Raw genomic sequence first — 9848 nt, 5'->3', positions numbered from 1 at the left:
GATCATTTTGCTCCAAGAATTCAATCTCCAAATCCGGGATAAAAAGGGAGTAGAAAATGTGGTAGCTGACCATTTGTCAAGACTTGTGATAGCACATGACTCACATGGTCTGCCTATCAATGATGACTTCCCTGAGGAGTCTCTCATGTCAATAGATGTAGCTCCTTGGTATTCTCACATTGCAAATTACTTGGTTACTGGGGAAGTTCCAAGCGCGTGGAGTGCCCAAGACAAGAGGCATTTCTTTGCTAAGATCCATGCCTATTATTGGGAGGAGCCTTTTCTCTTCAAATATTGTGCGGATCAAATCATAAGGAAATGTGTTCCTGAACAAGAGCAATCAGGAATTCTTTCCCATTGCCATGATAGTGCATGTGGAGGTCATTTTTCCTCCCAGAAAACAGCTATGAAAGTGATCCAATCAGGGTTTTGGTGGCCCTCTCTTTTCAAGGATGCCCACTCTATGTGCAAGGGATGTGATCGGTGTCAAAGGCTTGGTAAGCTTACACGCCGAAATATGATGCCCTTGAACCCTATTTTGATAGTGGATGTCTTTGATGTTTGGGGGATAGACTTCATGGGACCATTTCCAATGTCATTTGGACATTCCTACATTTTGGTGGGAGTGGATTATGTCTCTAAGTGGGTTGAAGCAATCCCATGTAGGAGCAATGATCATAGGGTGGTTCTTAAATTCCTCAAGGATAACATCTTTGCAAGATTTGGAGTGCCTAAGGCCATTATAAGTGATGGAGGAACCCACTTTTGCAATAAACCTTTTGAGACTCTTCTAGCCAAATATGGGGTTAAGCACAAGGTAGCTACACCTTATCACCCTCAAACAAGTGGCCAAGTTGAGTTAGCCAACCGGGAGATCAAGAATATATTAATGAAGGTGGTGAATGTGAATAAGAATGATTGGTCTATTAAGCTCCTAGATTCCTTATGGGCGTATAGGACCGCTTACAAGACCATTCTTGGAATGTCTCCTTATCACCTTGTTTATGGCAAAGCATGCCATCTTCCAGTGGAGATTGAATACAAAGCATGGTGGGCAATCAAAAAACTCAACATGGATTTGACAAGAGCCGGGTTGAAAAGATGTTTGGATTTGAATGAATTGGAGGAAATGAGAAATGATGCTTACCTCAATTCAAAAATTGCAAAGGAGAGGTTGAAGAAATGGCATGATCAATTGGTAAATCAGAAGAATTTTGCCAAGGGGCAAAGAGTCTTGCTTTATGACTCTAAGCTTCATCTTTTTCCGGGAAAATTGAAATCAAGATGGACGGGTCCTTTCATAATTCATGAAATGCAACCAAATGGAGTAGTGGAACTACTCAACTTCAATAGCACTCGAACTTTCAAAGTTAATGGGCATCGTCTCAAGCCCTATATCGAATCTTTTTCCCGAGACAAGGAGGAATTCATTCTCCTTGATCCACCTCCAACATGAAAACACTTGGTTCATGGTTGAACTTAGTCTCTCCAAAGACTAAAAAGTTCATCCTCTTTTTGTTATCTTTTAAGTTGATTTTAGTTTAATCTAATGTTTTCTTGTGTTTATGCATGTTTTGATTTCTATTTTTGACTTTAATTTCATTCTAATGTGGTTTGAATTTTTTTTTTTTTTTGTTTAAATGTAGGTAGGAAGGCTTGAAGGCTTGAAGAATGAAGTCTTGGTGAAAACAAGGGAAAACAGGGGAGAAAAGACAAGACTCAACAAAATTCGCATACCCCCTTGTGGTGTGCGAAAATTTCACACACCACTTACCCTGTGCGAATTTGCTTTTGCACCACTTTTCAAAAATTGCATGCTCTCGGTCCCTTGTGCGAATTTCACAGGAATGCGAACCTTGTGCGAACCCTGTGCGAATTCGTTTTTTGCGCCAATTTTCAAAACCATGCTCTCTGTCTTGGAGAATCACAGGTATGCGAAAATTTCGCACACCATTTTCCCCTGTGCGAAATTCATTTTTCTCTTTAAAAGCTATGTTCTCCACTTCAAAGTCTTAGCTTCTTCTTCAATTCTCTCAAAACCTCTCTTCCGATCACCCATTTCCATCCACAAAGCCCCTCTTCTTCATCATTCCTCATCATCAACACCACCATGGCAGCCCATCTCCATAGCTCCATTCCATAGCCGCGCATTCACTATTCACCACTTCCCATTTTCGGCAATTTCACCTCCTTCCACCATCAAAATCCTTTCAAATCTTCACCCAACCCTCTAAATCCATCCACAATCCAATCCCAAACCTTGTTCTTACCAAACCATAAGCATTCAAGCCATGGTTTCTTCATAAGAAACCCATTGCCGCCGGCCATGGGAGCTCCCAATCTTCAATTTTCCTCTTGAAAAGCTCCAATTTCCAAGCCTATTCACCATGACAAATCTTTTTCATACCTAAGCCAGCTTTTCCCACCCTCAAAGGCCACAAATTTTCACCATCTCAAACAAACCACAATTCTTCAAACGCGCGGGTGAATAGTACCCTGTGCGAAAATTTCGCACCCCCCCCCCTTGTGCGAAAATTTCAGCTTTTCCATCCCTACCTTCCCTAATCCCAAACCTCTGAGCCTCATTTCATCGCTTCATCATGCCTAAGACCCGAGGAGGATCTACCACAGCTCCCCAGAGCAGTCAGAGAGCCGTCCCTGTGCAGGCCCCACTAGATGCACCCTCACATTTACCTGATTCTGCCCCTTAGAGCAGATACCATACGAGGAGAGCATCTGCCACGTCTGTGGCCCCTCCACAAATTCCACCTCGGAGTCCTCCTACAAAGAAAGCCAAGACTTCAGAGCCAAGAGAGTCCTCCAGAGCACCTCGAGATTCACAGTCTCAGCCTTCTTCCGCCAGGCGCCCTAGACCCAGCTTACCCATTGAGGGCAACTCCGATTGCCGATTGAGAGACTTTCATGTCGAAGCATATTTCGATCACTCTCTTATGCGACAGCAGCCTGAGTTGCGGGATTCATACCGCCTACTTGAGAGGTACCATCTTATACCCTTTATGACTCTGCCCCAGTTCTTTTATCCTCGAGTAACTTTAGACTTTTACCAGTCTATGACTACTCGTGGCGTCCCGGTACCAGCCTCAATCCTTTTTACCATTGATGGACACCAGGGTATTTTGGGGGCTAGACAGATTGCCGATGCCTTCCATATCCCTTTTGCACCAGCAGATCCCGCTACATTTAGACGCTGGGCCCCACTTTCTAAGTGGGACATGGTTCATATCCTATCTCGAGGGACATCTTCCCAGAGGACCATTTTGAGGAGAGAGCTTCCCCCAGAGATGCTCCTAGTTGATGTGGTGCTTCGCGCCAATCTTTTTCCTCTTCAGCATAAAGTGCAGAGACGAGGGGCCATTATGGAGGCATTATTCCGTATCTCTGAGGGCTACTATTTTGGCCCCCATCATTTGATTATGGCCGTTCTCCTCCATTTTGAGGAGAAGGTGCATACGCGGCGTCTTGCGAGGGCAGACTCCATGCCTTTACTTTTCTCTTGGCTGCTATGCCATGTTTTGGCGCATATGGGTTTTCCTGCAGACCCTCGTTCAGAGCCCCGCCACCATTGTCGAGAGAGCTTCTCTCTTGACCAATGGACTCAGATATGGCTCCATCGCCAGTCCCCAGAACTTCCCGAGCCAAGGGAAGTCCCTCCTGCTCCGTCCACTTCAGACCCTCCACAGCCAGTACCGGAGGCATCATCATCTGATGCCCCACCTATTGTTCCTCCTACATCAGAGCCGCCCATTACTATCCCTGGTCTAGAGTATCGTGCCTTGCTCGCTTCTTTCCAGACTTTGACCACTACTCATACGACCATTATGGAGCGGATGGACCACTTCCAACTTCAGCAGGACCAGCAGACTCTCATTCTCTATGAGATTCAGCACCACCTCGGTCTTTCACCACCAGCTCCACCTGTAGCGGTTCCTTCCACAGTTGCAACGGATGACCCCTCCTATCCACCAGAGGAGCCTACTACTTGATCATACGATCACTCCTCTTTTTTTTTTTTTTTTGTATCTATATGCTACATTTTTGGATGTCTTATATATTTTGGACCACTTTTATACTGGGATTGGATGTATTTCATGTTTATCTTGTATATTGTACTCTCTCAGTTTATATAGACATCTTCTTTTTTGTGTATTTTAGCTATTCCATTTTATTTCCTCTATTCATCAATCTTATGATTTTTCTTTTCTTCTGCAACATGTGGTTTCTCCTGTTCATTCAGGCTCCCTTACTATCAGGAGGTATCACTTCCTCCCTTTTATTATCTCTTGCTTTTGGAACATTGGGGACAATGTTCATCCTAGTTGGGGGAGAGTTGAGGAAGTAATTTGTTGAATTTTTGGTTAAGTTATTTTGCTAACAATTTTTTTTTTTTTTTTGCAAACTCTCTTTGTTTTCTCAAAGATAAATTCTCAAAAGTAAATGGGAGAAATTAAATTCTTATCTTATTGCCATAGTCTCAGAGTTTGTATTATGCTTATTAAAGTTGATAAATTGTTGAAGATCCTTTTGATTTCAATCTTAAGTCTTCCACTCTAATCTTTTCACACACTGAACACATTAGATTCCAGTTATAAGATGGAAAACTTTCTCACCCCCCTAAACTTAGGAAATTTTCGACTTGGTGCCATTGACTTCATTCTATTAGTGTTGGGACACCTTATAAAAGGCCAATGTGTCTTATGAATAATTTTTGCTTCACTTGCTTTGAAACCCGAGCAAGGTCCGAGGGGTATATGGTGAAAATCTTTAAAGCCTGGTGCCCTAAGCCTTTATTGGTTGGGAGTCACCGACCTCACTGCTCGTTACATGGGTGGATGGGTGGAGTCCCTTTAAAAAAAAAGGTGCGTTCTTAGCCTTTTATATATGAGTTAGTGTTGCTAAAGTTAGAGAAAAACCTTAGTTGGGGGGGAGAATATAGTTTGACATACTATAACTGGAAACTAAGCACCTTAACACTTAGATTTTTGTGGAAGATTAAGAATTGATCCGTTGGGAGTGGAAATTATTTTGATACTCAAATTTGCATAATGCCCGCTCTTAGCAAGTTGTGATAGGTAAGTTATTTGATAACTCTTGTTGATGATTGAGTTTTATATCCTTGACTTGTCATATGAGAGTTTGATCCAATCATGCCACTTGATTATTTTTTGGAGTGATCAGCATGATTTTGTAAATTATTTTATTATCTATTTTTCTTTCATTTTCTCTCCTTCATTGCTCAGGGACTAGCAATGTGTCAGTTGGGGGGAGTGATTACTACCCAAAAAGTGTTATTTTACACCTTTAAGTCATTATGTTTTAAGCACTTTTGTGTAGTAATTCTTCATTTTTATTCCAATTGGCATGTTAAGGACCTAGCAATGACTCCTAATCATATTTGTGGCTAGTTTTAGTGTTTTTGACATCTTTTTAGATCATTAAGACAAGCCATCCAAAGGAGAAAAGCAAAGAAAACCAAAGAGAAGCAAGGAGGAAAACAAAGGACAGCAGCTGCAGTCTTCTTTGGCACTTTTGGAGCACTTCCCGAAGTCCATTTTTTACATTCTATATACCATTTCAAAGCTCAGGAAGTCAAGAATCCAACACTTCAAACCGTGTACGATTTGGAGCTGAAACGAGGAAGATATGGCCTTCGGAAGACAACTGCTCTAGGTGTGCGAATGGTGTGCGAAATTCGCACACCCCCTTAGCTGTGCGAATGGTGTGCGAATGGTGTGCAAAACTCGCACACCCCATGCGTGGTGCGAATTTTCCTCTGTTTTTGCCGACTCCACTTTAGATATTTTCTTTTGTATTTCTTGATGTAATTTCCTTTCTTCTCCTTGTAACAAGCCAATCACAAGCTTTGCTTTTGTAAAAACTATATAAGGGGTGGAAATCACCTCTTGGAGAAAACGCGCGTGTTATGTTTTACACTTAGAAAAATATACAGAGCTCTCTCGTTTTCCCTTTTCTCTTTACTATTTTCTTTTTCTTGGAAGCCAAACAACCTCTGAGGATGTTTTCTCAGAGGATGAGAGGCTAAACTTTTGGTTTCTTGGAGTGATGGAAGCTAGGTGAAAAGTCCAGATGCAAGGTGGAAAACGCTCGTGCCTTAAATACAGGTAGTTGAAGTTCATAAATGGCTTTTAAATCCAAAGTTTTGCTTTAAATCCCTTAGAATCACTTTGAATGGCCAATACATGGTAAGCTTCAGGTCTCTGTGGATGCTTATTGCTAGATCCATATCAGTCCATTAGTTATCATGTACGAGCCATTGGAAAGTGGTTCAAGGTGAAGACCCATAGTGTCTAAAGCCATTAATGGACCTTGACTACCATTTCTATTGATTTTTATGGATTAAATCTTCATTGTTAAACCTATACCGGTTCGGGAAATAACTATAGGTTAAATCCCCAATGCGAGGAGAAAAATCCGGAATTTTCCACTTTGCATTCTAAACTTGATCCTAGCAATCCTGAGCTCCGGGAGACTTTCTTTCTTCCATTTTTAATTAGTTTATGTTAATTTAGTTTCAAACACTTTCAAAACAAATTTTATTTTCTTTTAAACTCTAAATTTTTTATAAAGGAAATCATTAAATTCAATTCCTAATCATGAGTATATCACTGGTAGAATGAAAACCCATCCCAGAGTTCGACCCTAGAGCCACTATACTATAGTAGTTTTGCTACACTAGTATGAGGTCATAGGTTTTATAAATGTTTTTGATTAAATGACCCGACTGGATTTACATACGCGAATCAGCTATCAAGGCTCAGAACCCTAGTGGTGTGATATGAGTGTTAGGGCAGGTCCATTATAGCTGTCAGCCCAAACAAGAATTAAGAGGAGCCATTTTAACACATTAACACCGTCCGGTGGTGTCCCACATCGCTCCCAGTAAGAAGAAACCCAAAAAAACTTGCTTATAAAATATCTGTCAACGTTAGATTCTAAACGTGGAGCCGTGTGAAGACCACAAAGCGAACTATTCTTTCCCTTTTACTGAAGAATACCATGTGCCCCCCATCCAAATCGGCATACATTTATTATTAGAGGAGCCTTCCATAAATGGATTAGCTCCCTATCAAGCAATCGTAATAAATTCCTAATTTTTATTTGATCTTCATGTTGATATGGTTATGCCCAAGGGTTTATTTGGTTACCATATCAAGTGGTAGGAAACCTTAAAGCTAATGTGGACTCACCATTACTAATGGTGCCTTATTCTTAAAGCTAATGTGGACACACCATAACTAATGGTGTTAGGTGAATTCTTCGATATCATATCTTGCTAATTTAATCACATTAATAGACCCATTCAATGGTCTGACTTCCCTTTTCCCAACTATCTTTCCAAGTATACTAGTTTTCACAATTTCCTTTTTTAGTCAATTATCTAAGTGAGTCATGTGACCAAACTTACACATCAATATGCCTATTAGTATATATTTCATTTACAAGAATCATCAACCCTTTCGAAAAAATATAGAAAAATTAAATATAGTATTTATATTATTAAAAAATGATATTTTAATATTTATTTTAATCTTAAAATATATAAAATAAAAGATAGGAAATGTCACTAAACAATGACCTTGAGGCGGCCGGGCAGCTGAAAGAGCAGAAGTAATAATAATTCACAACCATACAATATTCTACTCAATCAACCATTATATTCAATCAATTATTGAAAATTTTAACTTAAAAGAAACTAAGCTCAGAATGAAAAAGGGATGGGATATTAGTGACCAAATAGTCACATTATAATTAAACACATTCATAATATGTCATACATATCAGTAATGAAAACAAACAAACCTAAATACTCATATTCTAATTAAACACATTAATAATGTTTCATACATACTAATATAAACCAAAAATCATACATATAAAAATGCCGAGATAGTAATAGCAACATGGAAAATAACACCATAACTAACAATAATAACAAGAGCAACCACTCATTGGACTGTAAATAGACTCTTACGACTCAAAATTCCTAACTGAATCTAAAGGATATACACTATTGAGAGAATTAGAAAAAGACATCCCAAGATTGAGTTGAAGATGACACAAAGCATCACCTTTCGAATAGATTTTCTATTGAAGTGGCTTCTAAACTCTTCATTTAATTCTGTAGCATTGACGAGACTGATCATTATCTTCAAGTCATAAGCCACCAATGATGATGTGAGAAAAAAGGCGAAGGAAATGACCTCAAATAACATCAAGCTCTTGATTGTGTTTATATTGGGATCGCAGTCAAGACGACCATCCATGCTACGCAACCCTATAGTGGTAAGGGAGAGTCCTAAAAATGAAGAGGCAACACACAGGAAGTTGAGACTCACAATGTTATCAAGGCCCTGTGTGAGACTCACAATGCTATCGAGGGCGACGAGGTGGATCTCATTTCTTAACTCCTCTCTTGATTTTATTTGAATAACTCTGAAAATAAAAGTAATATGTTAATTTATAAAGGAAAATAAAAGAATGTTGAAATTAAGATAAATACCGTTGGGGCTCCATATTTGATAGGGTTGGAATTCTTGTGGCTGGTGCTGTAAAGAAAAAGCTTGTGAGAATTAATTAAGAAATGGAGTGGATAAAAGGGAAGAAAAAATCTTTTTCTATTATCAACTATGTAAACAATAAATTTTCAATTAAAAAAACGAAAAAATGAAGAAACAAAACATTATATAGAAAAAAAGAAAAAGAAAAGAAAGAAATGATGTTTAAAGCTTACAGCAGAAGGTTACTATTGATCTTTAAAGAATTTGATAATAGAAACTGGGATTGATGATGGCGTTGATAGAAGCAAATCGGATTTTGCGAGTGATTGATGCGAGGAAGATGAGGAGACTAATGGAAACAAGGGAAATGAGATACTCTCTAATGTTGATGGAAGGGCTGGAACGAGAGAAGATGAGGCAGAGGAGGATTATTTCACAGGTGACAACAAGGAATGTGAGAACGAAGGATTGGAAACATAGAGAATAGCTCATTTTGTTCTCTAAACAGTGGAAAAAAAGTCAAAAACAAAGGAAACATATTTTTTTGGCATATGCTTCTTGGGTCATGCTTTGGTACCCATATATGTTTTTCGGTACCATACCTTCAATCCTCCACCAATGGCATTTTTTTTGGCATATCCTTTCGGGTCATGCTTTTTAGGTCATGCTTTGGTACCCATATATGTTTTTCGGTACCATACCTCCAATCCTCCACCAATAGCATTTTACCACATGTTAGGGTTGTGAATAAAAAATAAAAATAAAACTTGCTATGTGGCTACCAATCGGTCAACTCCCATGCCAAAAAAAATAAAATAATCCAATGCAACACAAAAGTTTTAGTTCTTTACAACATCCAATTATATAATATGATGATTTCTTTTATAAAAATTGAAAAGTATTGAATAATATTAAAAAAATATTATTTTAGTGGAATATTTCATTCTTTCAGGAAAAAAATATGTTTCATAGTAATTTTTTTTTTCTTGTGCTTTATGCGTGCATTTCCATTAATTACAAATTTCAGGAAAAAAAAATGCTTCTTCCGAATCACAAATTTCAAATATTATTTTAGTGGAATATTTCATTCTTTTAGGAAAAAAAAATATATTTCATAGTAATTATTTATCTTTTCTAACCTATGTAAATATTTTCACTTAGGGAGTGTGTTTTATGCGTGCATTTTCATTAATTACAAATTTCAAGGAAAAAAATGCTTCTTTCGAATCACAAATTTCAAATATTGTTTTAGTGGAATATTTCATTCTTTTAGGAAGAAAAAAAAATGTTTCATAGTAATTATTTATCTTT

The 9848-nt window shown here is 38.5% G+C and overlaps 1 non-coding gene across 1 annotated transcript; it reads left to right on the top strand.

Moving 5' to 3' along the window:
* Positions 1–6980: 6980 nt before the first annotated feature.
* LOC132253861 (U5 spliceosomal RNA) lies at positions 6981–7096 on the top strand. Its single transcript, XR_009465775.1, has one exon. It is a non-coding gene; the product is annotated as a U5 spliceosomal RNA (small nuclear RNA).
* Positions 7097–9848: the final 2752 nt, after the last annotated feature.

This window comes from Vitis vinifera, chromosome 5 (assembly GCF_030704535.1).
Source record: "Vitis vinifera cultivar Pinot Noir 40024 chromosome 5, ASM3070453v1".
NCBI classification, from domain to species: domain Eukaryota; kingdom Viridiplantae; phylum Streptophyta; class Magnoliopsida; order Vitales; family Vitaceae; genus Vitis; species Vitis vinifera.
This window is presented reverse-complemented; position numbering and strand designations above follow the sequence as displayed.